Below are 16,024 nucleotides of genomic sequence, written 5' to 3'. Positions count from 1 at the left end.
AAAGGAGCAGAAGAGTGCAAGAGCAGGAGAGTAAAACCAGTCTATAAGAAGCATACCTAAATATATAGAGGACGCCTGGTGTGCTGGATTGCTTATTAAGAGTGGACCGCATCCTAGGAAATAGAAAAAGAGCGCTCGGTGTGTATCACCGTGAGTCTGACGTCATTGCGCCATTGCATGCGATGTCACGGAACATGTGAGTCATCACGCATGCGCGGAGGCTCGAACGGAGCGACTAAGGGCATTGGCAACAGGCGCTTGTGCTGGGATTGAAACATAGTATTAGAGATGGTCAATAATGCAAATATGAATTAACGTTAGTAGGATAAACTCTGGGGGAACTGAAAATACTATTGATAGGCACTATTAGAATACAAATCGATGTAGCCAGCTTAGATATGTTTGGCAACACGGCAATACAGAGAATATGGGAGCATAGGAAAGTGAATATGGATATATATACAGGGTTAATAAATATATATGAGAACATATAAAAATTAACCAAATTCAGACTATTCTATGTGGAATCTCGTACTACCTGTAGTTGTACTGTGGGGGTCATTTTGTTTGTAAAAAGCAAAGGAAAAAAAAGGAGAATATTATTAGTATTAAATGCCATGTACTAACAATACTTGTAATAAACATATTTTGGCATATAGCACTTATATCTTAAGTTCTTAAGTCCACATTAATCAAGGTAGTGTACTCAAGGCCTATATATATAAAATAGAAATATAGAGAATTGTTAGTCCATAAATTATATACAGGCCGGATTTATAGGACACACAAATCAAAGTCCCTATTCAACCCGTATGGTGACAATGTATTTAATTTGAAAATCCAGTTGTTTTAAACGTGCAATCCGGTTACTTCCTCTTCTTGCCATCGGTAAGTGTTCGAATACTTGAAATTCTCAGTTGATATTGTGACAGTAACGTACACTACACACAGGGGGGAGGATAGTGACCACTGCGCTCCACCCTCACCCCTGGCACTGCCTACTTGCCTCGCAAGTCCTAATGACAGGGGACAACTAGACGGCAGTCCCTAACTTAGGATACGTGCTGGGAAGACAGACAAGACAAATAACGGAACGTGAACGGACCGGGTCAATACCTAGAGAGCTACGCAGTACTAAGGAATGAGCAGAGAATAGTCAGGAAAAGCCAAGGTCAAATACCAGGAGAGAAACAAAGAACAACAGGAGTCCGCAAAGAATCGTCAGGTGGAAGCCGGGGTCAGGATACCAGGAGAGATGCGCAGTACAGGAGGAGCAGGCAGAGAATCATCAGGGAACACAGGTTCAGGTAAGTATGCAGGAACAAAACAATCACCAGATACCTAAAATTAACAGGCAACCTGTGGCCAGCAGGCTGCCTGTATTTATAGTGGGGAGTGAGGGTCATGTGACGTGGCCAGCGTCACATGACCGACAGACAGATCGAGCACCGAGTGATCAGCTCGGCGCTCAAGACAGACCTAGGAGCAGGGAGCCTCCCAGTTAGTAAAGCCACCCTGGGAACAAGGCCAAACACAGATCCTTGCTCCCGAAGCTAAGCAGCAGGTCTGCGGCTGATGGGAGACCGAGTGCGCCTTTGGCGCCCCGTGACAGATATGATGCTTCGTGGAGATGAAGTTACATGGGATAGGAAGTTCAGTTTTATGGCATTGAATGTCAGACTTATGTTTTGAGATACGATCTTGAATGTTCTGAGTAGTCTCACCTACATAGGCTAGTCCGCATGGGCACTTAATTAAATAAACTACATAGGAAGAATTGTAAGTGAAGAAATCTCTAGACTGGTACACCTTGCCTGAATGTGGGTGTATGATTCTATTGCCTCTAATTACATTGGGCACAATTGAGGCAAGGATATGTACCTGTTTTTTTGGATGCTAGAGTGGTTTGTCTCAGTCTAGGTTTAAGTAGACCTATATCGGCACGTACTAGTCTTTTAGGTTAGCCAGTCTCTTGTAGCACATGCGGACGGGGTGTTAGAATTTAGTAACATTTGGATAGGATTGATGTAGAATGGGCCAGTGTTTTTTGACTATTGACAGAATTTTTGGTGCAAATGGATGGTAGGTCAATACCAAGGGAACACGTTGAGGGGGTGACGATTTGGGTATGGTGGAGGAACTAGACTGGACTGAGGAGAGTTCCTGTTGAAGAAGTGTGGTGGGGTAACCTCTCTCTTGGAATTTTTGTGCCATTTCGGTCTCGGTCAGGCGCTGGTTCTTGAGCACCGGATCTTCAACAATTCTAACTACTCGTTTAAACTGGGAATGGGGAAGCGAATGTTTAGTATTTTTAGGATGGCAGCTAGAATAGTGAAGTAATGTATTGCGGTCCATGGGTTTTCTATGTAAATCCGTAGTAAGTTTGCCCGTCTGTGTTTTAATGACTATGGTGTCCAGAAAACTGATGGATTGTAAATCCACATGAGAGGTGAAAGTTAGGTCTGGGTCCTGTCTGTTGATATAATCAAAAAAGTTAAAAAATTACTTAGTTAATTTACAAATTTTCCTGGTTGGATAATAAAGAGGTACAATTTATCTATTTACACGAGTGCCGCTGTTTTATATATATTACATGAGCATAGTCCTGGACACGCTGGAGCGCTTTGGATGGATCATAAACAGACAGAAGTCTTGTCTTTATCCATCACAGCGATTGACTTATCTGGGCATGGTACTGGACACTTGTCAGGCCAAGTGTTCTTGCCTCCAGAAAAACTATCCGCTCTCCATCTTCAGATTCGCTCATTGTTGCGGCCAGCTCCGGTTCCCATTTGTCGCTGCATGCGGGCTCTGTGGCACATGGTTTCTGCCTTCGAAGCAGTTCCCTATGCTCCATTCCATACCAGAGCACTTCAGCGAGCCATTCTGTCCAGCTGGGATCGCTCCCCAGCCTCTTTGGATTGGCCAATGCGTCTCCTTGCCCCAGTCTATCGGGCCCTCAGATGGTGGATGGTCTCTTTGATGTTGTCCTCTGGTCGCTCGTTCTGCCCTTTCCGTTGGAAGGTGTTAACAATGGACGCAAGCCTCAAGGGTTGGGGAGGAGTGTTGGAAAATCTCTCTGTTCAAGGCGTATGGTCACGCATGGAGCGCTCTTTTCCAATAAATGTTCTGGAGTTGAGGGCGATTCTTCTCTCTTTGCGACATTGGGCAGACCATCTCAGGGGTTGTCCGGGGCGGGTGCAGTCCGGCAACTCCAGGCCGGTGGTGAACATTAATCACCAGGGCGGCACCTGGAGCCCAACAGTCATGGAGGAGACGGCGCTAATTCTCAGCTATGCGGAGAAACATGTTCCGGCAGTGTCGGCAGTTCACATACCCGGCTTCGACAACTGGATCGCGGACTTCCCCAGCCGGGAGCGTCTCTATCCCGGCAAGTGGGCTCTTTACCCGCAGGTCTTTCGGGCCATCTGTGGGAGGTGGGGTCGGCCGGATGTGGATCTCATGGCCTCACGCTTCAACAACAAGGTTGAAGACTTTGTTGCGTGGTCCAGGGACCCCATGGCCCTGGCATGCAATACGCTGGTGATCCCATGGAGTCGGTTCACGTTTCCTTACGTGTTCCCGCCTCTTCCCCTCATTCTGCGTCTCCTCCGGAAGATCAGGTCCGAGGGACTGCCCGTCATTCTCGTGGCCCCAGATTGGCTACGTAGGGTGTGGCACGCATCTCTAGTTGCACTTCTCGCCAACGAACCTTGGCGTCTTCCTCTTCGGGAGGACTTGCTGTCGCAGGGGCCGATCTTCCACCCGAATTTAGGGTTGCTACATTTAACGGCATGGCTGTTGAAGCCGCCGTACTGAAGGCTCTGGGTTTTTCGGATGCAGTGGTTCAGACTGATTCGTGCCAGGAAGCCGTCATCTTCCAGAATCTACCACCGGACTTGGAAGTCCTACTTTAGTTGGTGCGTTTTTTTCTTCGTTTTTCTTTGCAGCGACTTTTGGCTTTCCTGCAGTCGGGCATGGACTTGGGGCTGGCTCTCTGCTCTCTCAAAGGGCAAGTGTCTGCTCTATCTCTTCTTTTTCAGAGAAATTTAGCTTCGCTTTCGGAGGTTCAGATTTTTCTGCAGGGGGTGGCACATGCTGCCCCCCCCTCTTTCCGTACTCCATTGGATCCTTGCGATCTTAATCTGGTGCTCAACGCTCTCCAATCTTCTCCGTTTGAGCCTTTGCAGCAGGTGTCGCTGCACTTCCTGTCTTATAAGGTGGCTTTTTTGGTTGCAAATACTTCTATCTGTAGAGTGTCGGAACTCGCGGCTTTATCATGTCGGTCGCTTTTCCTGATCCTCCATCAGGATAAGGTGGTCCTTCGCCCTGTGTAGTCCTTCTTGGCGAACGTGGTGTCGACATTCCATCTAAATGAGGAGATTATTCTTCCTTCATTTTGTCCGGACCCGTCTCATCCTCGAGAACAGTCGCTCCATACTCTGGATCTGGTGCGTGCAGTGCGTATTTATCTGTCCCAGACAGAATCTTTCAGGCGGACAGATTCCCTGTTCGTGATTCCAGAGGGGGCTATTGTGGAAGCGTACCACGTTAAGGACCAGGCCCCGCCCTTCCAGGTGACTGCTCATTCGGCTCGGGCAGTGGGGGCCTCTTGGACCATGCATCACGGGGCTTCGGCCCTTCAGGTGTGCAAGGCGGCAACCTGGTCGTCTTTGCATAGTTTTTGTAAGTTTTACAGGGTGCACAACTTTGCATCTTCTGACGCTTCTTTGGGGCGTAGAGTTTTGCAAATGGTAGTTCTCTGATTGGCAGATGGGTTGTAGTTAAGCCCACCCTCAGGCACTGCTCTGGAATGTCCCATGGTCACTGCCTGTTTCCTCCAATCAGACGGATGAGAAAACTAGATTTATGTACTCACCGTAAAATCTTTTTCTCTTTCGTTCATTGGGGGACACAGCTCCCACCCACTTTTTTGTTTATGGGCCTTATCGGGCCTGTGTGGTTCTGGGTTTGCACATAACGTGATTTTCTTGTGTCTGGCTTCTCCTACTGCTTTTGCACTAAACTGATTAGCTTGGTCCCTGCAGGAAGGGATATAGTTGAAGAGGAGCTTACACTTTGTGTGCTTAGTGTCCGCCTCTTAGCGGCAACAGCTATAACCATGGTCAATGCCTGTGTCCCGCAATGAACGGAAGCGAAACAGATTTTACGATGAGTACAAAAAAATAGTTGTTGTAGCAATCTCCTTTATATTCATAAGAAAGATAGGTAAGGCTACTTTTACACCTGTGGTTTTAATTCTGGCAAGCTGTTCTGGCAGAGAACAGTCTGCCGCAATTCTCTGGATCAGGCCGTGCTGGATTCAATCGGAATGCCCGCTGGCCTCATTATGTATAATGGGGTCTGGTGGAGATTCAGCCACAATCCGGCAAAAATGCTGAGAATCAGCCAGACACAAACCACTGCATGCTGCGGTTTGTGTCCGGCCTATTCCCGGGATTGTCTGCCGGGTCAGGCAGCCGGATTGTTGTGCTGCAGGTGTGAAAATAGCCTGATCCTTTGTCGTTTTACTGCTAATGTGAGGGGAAAAATTTACCTGCAAAGTAATTCTCTTTATATTTCTAGGTGTAGAATTTGATTAATAGTATAACTGCTCCATTGTTCTCTTGATAGGTCTAGATAAAGATGCCCACAGAATAGCATTGCATTGATAGTGTAATGTGTGTCGGTCTAATTGAGTCTTTATAGGGAGGCTTGCTCTGGTTGCACCAATGGTCTGACTAAAAAAGTTAAAGGGGAACTAAAGACAGAATCTAAACACAAAAAACAACAAAACATAATGTCCTTATGTGTATTTGTTATTTGCAGACCACGAAAAACACAATAGAAAAGCAGCGCATTGCTGTCTCAAGCTGCAGCCCTGTCATTTCCCACCTCTCATGTTACTGCGCATGAGCTAGGAAGTGTATGTGGAGGGGTCTAGGTTTAGTCTGGATAACTTTTGTCTACACAATGAGTGTAAATATTTTGTCAGAAGGAATCTCCTAGTTAGAAATAGTACAAAATAGATTTGGTTACAACCATGTGGAACTGGTATAGACTACAGAATACTATATCCCACTCCCCATTCCTAAATAATGCCACATGGGCAGATTTGCCATTCAGGATCCTAAAAAGAAAAAGCTGGGTTACAGCATTTGAAACTGAAATAGACTACAAAATACTAAATCTACCTAGATAAATCCTACTCCCCACTCAAATATATATCTAAATATAACAAAAAAAGGATTTGCAGCAACAGTCAGTGAGAGAAACTGCCTATTCTGATAAAAACCTTTTGTATCTGGGATAAATCTATTAGGGTACTTTCACACTTGCGGCAGAGTGATCCAGCAAGCAGTTCCATCGCCGGCAAAACATATGCCAACTGATGGCATTTGTAAGACTGATCAGAATCCTGATCAGTCTTAAAAATGCCTGATCAGTCAGAAAAATGCATTGAAATGCTGGATCCGTCTTTCCGGTATCATCCATCAAAACGGATCCGGTATTTATTTATTTCACCTTTTTTTCGGTCTTCGCATTTTTTGAATGCCAGCACTAATACATTCCTATGGAAAAAAATGCCAGATCCAGCATTCAGGTAAGGGCTCTTGTCTTCCGGCATAGAGTTCCGTCGTCGGGGCTCTATGCCGGAAGAATCCTGATCAGGATTATCCCCATGCATTCTGAATGGAGTGAAATCCGTTCAGGATGCATCAGGATGTCTTCAGTTCCGGAACGGAGCGTTTTTTGGCCGGAGAAAATACCGCAGCATGCTGCGCTTTTTGCTCCGGCCAAAAATCCTGAAGACTTGCCGCAAGGCCGGATCCGGAATAAATGCCCATTGAAAGGCATCGATCCGGATCCGGCCTTAAGCTAAACGTCGTTTCGGCGCATTGCCGGATCCGACGTTTAGCTTTTTTAGAGTGGTTACCATGGCTGCCGGGACGCTAAAGTCCTGGCAGCCATGGTAAAGTGTATCGGGGAGCGGGGGAGCAGCATACTTACCGTCCGTGTGGCTCCCGGGGCGCTCCAGAGTGACGTCAGGGCGCCCCAAGCGCATGGATCAAGTGATCGCATGGCACGTCATCCATGCGCATGGGGCGCTCTGACGTCACTCTGGAGCGCCCCGGGAGCCGCGCGGACTGTAAGTATACCGCTCCTCCGCTCCTACTATGGCAACCAGGACTTTAATAGCGTCCTGGCTGCCATAGTAACACTGAAAGCATTTTGAAGACGGATCCGTCTTCAAATGCTTTCAGTACACTTGCGTTTTTCCGGATCCGGCGTGTAATTCCGGCAAGTGGAGTACACGCCGGATCCGGACAACGCAAGTCAAAATGACTGAACTGAAGACATCCTGATGCATCCTGAACGGATTACTCTCCATTCAGAATGTATGGGGATATAACTGATCAGGTTCTTTTCCGGCATTGAGCCCTTTTGATGGAACTCAGTCCAGGAAAAGAACGCTAGTGTGAAAGTACCCTTAGGCTACTTTCACACTAGCGTTCGGGGCTCCGCTTGTGAGTTCCGTTTAAAGGCTCTCACAAGATCCACCGTCTGCATTATATGAGCGGATCCGTCTCAGACGGATCCGCTCTGAACGCAAGTGTGAAAGTAGCCTAAGATCTTCGTCTTTAGTGATAGTTGTTACTACTCAAGCATATAAAGCTGTTATTATGGGGCATCAATGGCAATTACATGGAGAGGGGTATAAGAGGAGAGATACCTGGATGACCGTATGGGCGGTCCTTGTGGCCTCCCTTAGAGGGTCCATCATCCAGAAAAGCGTCCCCTGCTCTCCGGCGGACTAGTTCCAATGCTGGCAGGGTGACGCCGGGGTCACGCTCCCTGCTGAGGGAAGCCTGCACTGAGCTGCCGCAGGTCGCCTACCTCCCTGTGGGGGAGCCGACCGGAAGGACGTTCTGCGCAGTCGCGCGCGTCTGACGTCACTTCCGGCAGCAAAAGCAGCCGCAGCTAAAGGACCAGACCGCTCCAGAGCACCCCTGCGTGAGTAGCCCACCTGGGCAGCCGGCAGCTTCACAGATGGCAGGGGAGGGGTGCACCCTAGTGTATTCACTTTTCCCCTCCCCCTGGGGGTCTGCTGGCATCTAAATTATGCTCCTATACCAGACTGGCATAAATTTTATGGACTGCCTCTCTCACTTTAGGCCAAACTAACTTTAAAAAAGTAAAAGAAAAAGATGTACTATATTCCAAATTACACATTGTTATCATATCTTCAAAAAACTAACTAGAGCTCCAATATGGGGCTCAGATCATACAAAATTTGAAAAAATGGCCTTGCAAAAGCTAGAACCTAAAAAGAAGATTTCCCATTTATATTCCTCGATCATTTCCTCAAATGATACCAATAGATGTACGTTTATTGATAAATGGGAGGAGGAACTAGCCATAAAATTTGATCAATGGGAATTGCCAAAGGTATTAATGGCTCCAGGGAAAGTCTCTAGATGTGTGAAATTGCAAGTAAATAGCTATAAAGTCCTCACACGCTGGTATTATACTCCACAACGGTTGCACACTATGTTCCCAGAGGTCAGCCCCACTTGCTGGAGGTGTGAAATAAATATTGGGTCTCATAGTCATATTTGGTGGTCATGTCCTAAAATCCTAACCTATTGGCAAGAAGTATGTAAGGTCTTATCCCAAGTGTGCAGGATAACAGTTCGAGAGTCACCTAAACTGTGTCTTTTTGGTCTAACAGGGGAATTAACCAGTACCAAATCGAAAGGGGTTCACACCTTGTGTAAGATACTATTAGCAGCAGCACGTCTTCTGGTGGCAGTGTACTGGAGAAAGGTGGATCCCCCAGCATTGCAACATTGGTTTATGAAATGTGACCAGATCTTTAGATTGGAACAAATAGCACATTGGGATGCTAGAACACCTCAACGTTTCTCGGAGATCTGGGGCCCATGGAGGAAGTTTAGAGGATTCACTGATTAAGCTAGAAATCCATTTTGGAAATGTATGACTAGAGCAGGTTGTGAAGGAGCATGAGACCTCTAGACTCATATTATCCTATACCCCCCTCCCCTCTGACTTTCCCCCTCCCCTTGCCTCCCTCCTTGTTTCTACATTTTGGAATTGTTTCTCCATATGTATGTTTTACCAGGATATGTGATATATCGATTATATTAATATATGTATGACTTTTGTATTGGCTGTGATCTAAACATGCCGATTTATATATATGATTGTCAATGTTAATCTTTTCACGCCTATCGGCGAGTATCCAAATTGATATTTATGAAACAATAAAAACATTTTGAAGTAAAAAAGTAAAAGAAGACCGCCAGATGTATCCAATGCTCCGTCCGGCTTCCTGATGACTATACAAAAAAACTTTGCATCGATTGCATTGCCAAATTAGTGAGAGAGGAACAGCCCTCAATTATGCAGGAGTTCAGATCCATGATTCAGGAGGAGGTTAAGTCTTCTCTGGCCTCCCTCCGTGAAGATATCCGGGGGTCTCTCCCACCTAAACGGCCCAGGATGGCAGATATTTCTGACTCTGAAGACCTAGAGGACGATGCCTCATCCTCTAAAAAAGAGGACGACGACCCCCTATCTGAGGGTGAGATCGTCGAGGACACTAAGACATCCAGCTACCCCATACAGTTCAGGAGGAGATGTTTGGTGGGTTGAAGGTCAAACGCTCCAGGGTCTTCCCTATAAATGAAAACATTAAGGAAATGGTGATGGATGAATGGGCCCATCCTGAAAAGAAACTGGGAATTTCCAAGGAGTTCAGGAACCGCCTTGTGTTTGACCCGTCAGATTCGAAGATTTTTGATGAGGTCCCTAGAATTGACGTCCAGGTGGCCAAGGTCAATAAAAAAACCTCACTTTCATTTGAGGACTCCTGTCAGTTAAGGGACACTATGGAAAGGAAAGCTGACAGTTTATTAAAAAAGTCTTGGGAGGCAGCCATGTTTAGCGTCAAGACAAACATAGCTGCTACTTCAGTTGCCAGGTCTATGTAACTGTGGCTGAATGAACTAGAAAGACATCTAGTTAACAAGACATCTAGGGACCAGATACTCGATACTATTCCCCTACTAAAATCTGCCACGGGTTTTCTAGCGGACGCCTCTGCAGAGACAATTAGGTTCTCAGCCAAGGACGCCGCTTTGTCCAATGCTGCCCGGCGGGCACTTTGGATGAAATCTTGGTCGGGCGACATCTCTTCCAAGATGAAGTTATGTTCTACAGCCTTTTCAGGGGAATACGTGTTTGGTCCTGTTCTGGACAAGATCCTTGAGAAGGCTACGGACAAAAAGAAAGGGTTCCCTGAGGAAAGGACCACTAAAAAGTAAACTTCCTTTCGTAGCCAATATTCCCAATAGCTCCTTTCGTGGTAAAGGTAAATCCGGACGTTGGAGTTACCCAAAAAGGGGAGGGGTAGAGGATTCCTCCTTAATCCCCAAAACAAGGGAGGTGAGAAGCAGTGACGCCAGGATAGGGTGAAGACTATCCCAGTTTTTTGCTTAGTGGCAGGAGACCTCTCCCAGCCTCTGGGCTCAAGATCTTGTCAGAAACGGTTACAGGATAGAGTCATCTTCCCCCCCTCCGGATGTGTTTCTGATTTCTCACCACCCTTCTCCCTTTCAGCACAGTCAGATTTGGAAAGAGGTTCAGAATCTCGGGGACTTGGTGTCATGGAACCATGAACCAGACGTACAACAAGAGATAAGTGGAAAATAAGAAGGTTTTATTGAAGAGCAAGCCGTAAGCAAAGTCCGAACGGATGGCTAAACCGAAGCAGGGTCTTGCGGAGACAGAGGTCAGGAACCAGAAGGGTGGTCAGACGAAGCCAGGAACAGGAACCAACGGGGTAGTCAGACGAAGCCGGAATCAGGAACCAACGGGGTAGTCAGACGAAGCCGGAATCAGGAACCAACGGGGTAGTCAGACGAAGCCGGAATCAGGAACCAACGGGGTAGTCAGACGAGGCCAGGATCAGGAACCAGAAGCAGCAGCAGTCTTGGAAGCATGTGAACACAGGAGGACCAAGCAAGGAACTGAAGCCACAGACCTCCTATATATATGAGCTGGGCATCCAGCTCCTCCCAGTGGGAAGGAGGAGCCGCAGGGTGGGAGGCTACAAGAAAACCCAGAAACCAAGATGGCCGCCAGCACATGTCAAACGAAGGGAACAGCAAGGAGGTAAGACCATGACAGTACCTCCCCCTCAAGGGCCCCTCCTCCGCGGAGTAAGGAACGGTTTCTGAGGGAAGCGTGCGTGGAAGGCTCGGAGCAAAGCAGGAGCATGGACATCTGCGGAGGGAACCCAGGAACGCTCCTCTGGACCATAACCACGCCAATGGACCAAAAACTGCACCCGGCCGCGGACCAGGCGTGAGTCCAGGATATTGCTCACCTCATACTCCTCACGATTGCCCACTTGGACCGGGCGAGGCCGAGGAATCGAGGAAGTGAAACGATTACACACCAGTGGCTTCAACAGGGAGACATGAAACACGTTGGAGATCCGCATGCCAGGAGGAAGCGCAAGGGCATAGGCTACCGGGTTTACCCTGCGAAGCACTCGGAAGGGACCAACAAAGCGAGGCGCCAGCTTGGGAGTGGGCACTCGAAGGTTGAGGTTGCGGGTGGACAACCATACGCGGTCTCCGACCTGGTAGGAAGGAGCGGGCGCTCGTCTGCGATCAGCCTGGAGTTTCTGGCGCTGCGCAGAGACCTCAAGGGACCTCTGGATCTGTACCCAAGAAGCACGTAGGACGGAAAGGTGATCCTCCACAGCCGGAATATCCTGGGGAGAGAATACCTCCGGTAACACGGCAGGTTGGAACCCATAATTGGCCATGAAGGGAGACGTCCCAGAGGAAGAGTTCACCGCCGTGTTCCTGGCAAACTCAGCCCAAGGCAGGAGGTCAACCCAATTGTCTTGGTGATCGGAGACATAGCAACGAAGGAATTGCTCCAAGGCCTGATTGGATCGTTCTGCGGCCCCATTGGACTGAGGGTGGTAGGCCGAGGAGAAAGAGAGATGAATCCCCAACTGGGAGCAAAAGGCGCGCCAGAACCTGGACACAAACTGACTCCCCCGATCCGACACAATCTCCTTGGGCAAACCGTGCAACCGGAAGACCTCCCTGGCAAAAATCGAGGCCAACTCTTGTGCAGAGGGTAACTTCTTGAGAGGAACACAGTGGCACATTTTGGAAAACCGATCCACAATCATGAGAATGACCGTATGGCCTCGGGATGCAGGGAGGTCCACAATGAAATCCATCCCCAGGTGTGACCATGGACGCTCCCCGGTGGCTATGGGTTGCAAAAGGCCCAACGGAAGGTGCCGAGGGGACTTACTCTGGGCACAAACGGAGCATGCCGCTACATATGCGGCGATGTCGGAACGTAGAGAAGGCCACCAGAACAGACGTGAAACCGCCCAGGACAGCTGATTCTTTCCAGGGTGCCCCGCGGACTTGGAGTTATGGTAGGTTCGCAACAACCGAGTGCGCAACTCCTCAGGCACAAAACATCTGCCGTTGGGTCTCCCAGAGGGAGCACCAGATTGAGCCGCCAAAATCTGCTCACCCAGAGGAGAAGTCAGGCTGGTGCGAATAGCGGCCAGGATCTGATTCGGGGGTATGACCGTAGTCGGAATCGACTCCTCCCCGGACAGCTCGGAGTACTGCCGTGATAAGGCATCCGCTCTGATGTTCTTGGAGCCGGGTAGGTAGGAGACCACGTAATTAAAACGTGACAAGAACAGAGCCCATCTGGCCTGACGTGGTGTCAATCTCTTGGCCTCAGAGAGGTAGGTCAGATTCTTGTGGTCCGTCAGGATGAGAACCGGAACCACCGAGCCCTCGAGCAAGTGCCTCCATTCTTTAAGGGCCTGCACGATGGCCAATAACTCCCTGTCACCAATCTGATAGTTGCACTCCGCGGAAGACAGTTTCCGGGAGTAAAACCCACAAGGAAGCAGAGGACCCTCTGGTGTTCTACGCTGAGACAGGAGGGCGCCTACTCCCGTCTCAGACGCGTCCACCTCGAGGACAAAAGGCAACCCAGGGTTGGGATGCGACAGAATCGGAGCCGACACAAAGGCGGACTTTAGAGCCTCAAAAGCTCGGATGGCCTCGAGCGGCCAGACCTGAGGATTACTGCCCTTCCTGGTCAGATCCGTGAGAGGCTTGGCTAGCATGGAAAAGTCCCTGATGAACTTCCGATAATAATTGGCGAAGCCCAAAAAGCGCTGCAGGGCACGAAGCCCACTGGGCTGGGGCCACTGTAAGACAGCCGAAACCTTCTCAGGATCCATGGAGAACCCCTCAGCGGAAATGATGTAACCTAAGAAGGTTACCTGGGATCGGTGAAATTCGCATTTCTCAAGCTTACCGAACAGCTTGTTCTCTCGTAAGCGTTGCAACACTCGTCTGACATCCAGAATGTGGGCCTCCATGGATGCAGAATATATCAGGATGTCATCCAAATAGACCACCACACACTGCTGCAACAGGTCACGGAAAACATCGTTGATGAATTCCTGGAAGACTGCGGGCGCATTGCACAACCCAAAGGGCATAACCAAGGATTCATAATGACCGGTCCTGGTGTTAAACGCGGTCTTCCACTCATCGCCCGCCTTGATCCTTACCAGGTTATATGCCGCCCTCAGGTCGAGTTTGGTAAAGACCGTGGCCCCTTTGAGGCGATCGAACAGCTCGGAAATCAAGGGTATCGGGTAAGCGTTCTTGATCGTGATGCGATTGAGACCCCTGTAATCGATGCAAGGCCTCAACTCGCCGCCCTTCTTTTTCACAAAGAAAAATCCAGCCCCTGCCGGGGACGAGGATTTGCGAATGTGTCCGCGTGAAAGCGCCTCCCTCACGTACTCCTCCATGGCCTCATTCTCCGCTACCGACAGTGGATAGACTTTGCCACGAGGAGGAACGGCACCGGATTGTAACTCTATGGCACAATCGTATGGGCGGTGCGGAGGTAGGGCAACCGCGCGCACCTTATCGAATACATCCCGGTACTCTTCGTATTCAGGAGGCAACAGAGAGTCCGAGGAAGTACACAGCAACTTGACAGGCCCATGGATGCAACTAGCCCCACACTGCGGTGACCACGAGAGGATCTCGACCGATCTCCAATCGAAAGTCGGATTATGCTTCTGGAGCCAGGGGTACCCCAAGACCACCGAGTAGTGTGGAGACGAAATAACCTGGAGACAGACCGACTCTCTGTGAACGGCACCAATGGCTATCCCCACTGGAAGGGTCTCATGAGTCACGTGTGGCGGCAGAAGGGGTCTGCCGTCTATCGCCTCAAGAGCCAGTGGGGAACCTCGAGGCTGCAGAGGAATGGAATTGGCGGCAACGAACACTCTATCAATGAACAAACCACCAGCACCAGAGTCCACCAACGCCTGGGTCGTCACCGAGCCCCCGACCCAGGAGAGGACAACCGTGATCAGTGGTTTGTCAACACGGGAAACCGGGGACGAGGAGACTCCACCCAAGATCTGCCCCCGACAGGACCTCAGGTGCGAGCGTTCTCCCGGACGGTTCGGACATGCCAACCGAAAATGCCCACCGAGACCACAGTACATGCATCGGCCCTCGCGTCTCCGGAGTACCCTCTCCCCCTCAGACAGGCGAGCAAACCCCCGCTGCATGGGTTCACCCCCAGACAAGTCATCCCCAGGAGGCGTGGGAGGAGAGGGAGGCACGGGTGGGACAGCAAACGTAGGCGCCAATCTGTTAGGAGACCTCCGCAGGCTCTCCTTAAAGGAAGGTCTCTCCCTGAGTCTGGTGTCAATCAAAATCAGGAAAGAAATAAGAGACTCGAGCTCCACTGGTAGGTCCTTAGCTGCAACCTCATCCTTCAAGGCATCCGAGAGACCATGAGAGAAAGCAGCGACCAGAGCCTCATTATTCCAGCCCACCTCTGCTGCCAGGGTACGAAACTCAATGGCGTATTCAGCTACGGATCGTGAACCCTGTCTGATGGACATAAGGAGCTTCGCAGCAGAGGCAGCACAAGCCGGCACATCGAATACCTTCCGAAGAGAAGCAACAAAACCGGAAAACTCGGCAACCACCGGATTGTTGTTCTCCCATAAAGGGCTGGCCCAGGCCAAGGCCTTGTCCGAGAGCAGCGAGATCAAGAAGCCCACCCTTGATCTCTCAGTAGGAAAGGCATGTGGCAGCAACTCGAAGTAAATGCCCACCTGGTTAAGGAAACCTCGGCACTGAGTTGGCTCTCCCCCAAAGCGCTGTGGAAGGGGGGCAGAACCGGTCATACCCTGAAACACCACAGGCGCAGCAACAGGTGTCAGGGTAGACTCTGGCGCAACAACCGGAGCGGCAGTAGGAGCGGGCCCAGGAGCGACAACCGACCCATCGGCAACGGAAGCTAAATGAGCCGTGCGTTCAAGCAGGGTTTGCAACGCCACAGCGAACCGACCCAACAGGTGATCCTGCTGATCAAGTCTGGCAACCAGCGTAGGTAGCGAGGGTGGCCCTGTACCGTCAGAATTCATGGCTTGGTCCTAATGTCATGGAACCATGAACCAGACGTACAACAAGAGATAAGTGGAAAATAAGAAGGTTTTATTGAAGAGCAAGCCGTAAGCAAAGTCCGAACGGATGGCTAAACCGAAGCAGGGTCTTGCGGAGACAGAGGTCAGGAACCAGAAGGGTGGTCAGACGAAGCCAGGAACAGGAACCAACGGGGTAGTCAGACGAAGCCGGAATCAGGAACCAACGGGGTAGTCAGACGAAGCCGGAATCAGGAACCAACGGGGTAGTCAGACGAAGCCGGAATCAGGAACCAACGGGGTAGTCAGACGAGGCCAGGATCAGGAACCAGAAGCAGCAGCAGTCTTGGAAGCATGTGAACACAGGAGGACCAAGCAAGGAACTGAAGCCACAGACCTCCTATATATATGAGCTGGGCATCCAGCTCCTCCCAGTGGGAAGGAGGAGCCGCAGGGTGGGAGGCTACAAGA

The 16,024-nt window shown here is 49.7% G+C and overlaps 1 protein-coding gene and 1 long non-coding RNA gene across 5 annotated transcripts in view; one reads left to right on the top strand and one right to left on the bottom strand.

Moving 5' to 3' along the window:
* LOC122933448 overlaps positions 1 to 16,024 on the bottom strand; it is an 83,051-nt gene that overhangs the window by 503 nt on the left and 66,524 nt on the right. The gene's annotated exons all lie outside the window — the stretch shown is intronic.
* LOC122933447 (N-fatty-acyl-amino acid synthase/hydrolase PM20D1-like) overlaps positions 1 to 16,024 on the top strand; it is a 146,598-nt gene that overhangs the window by 73,221 nt on the left and 57,353 nt on the right. The gene's annotated exons all lie outside the window — the stretch shown is intronic.

This window comes from Bufo gargarizans, chromosome 3 (genome assembly GCF_014858855.1).
Source record: "Bufo gargarizans isolate SCDJY-AF-19 chromosome 3, ASM1485885v1, whole genome shotgun sequence".
NCBI lineage: Eukaryota > Metazoa > Chordata > Amphibia > Anura > Bufonidae > Bufo > Bufo gargarizans.
This window is presented reverse-complemented; position numbering and strand designations above follow the sequence as displayed.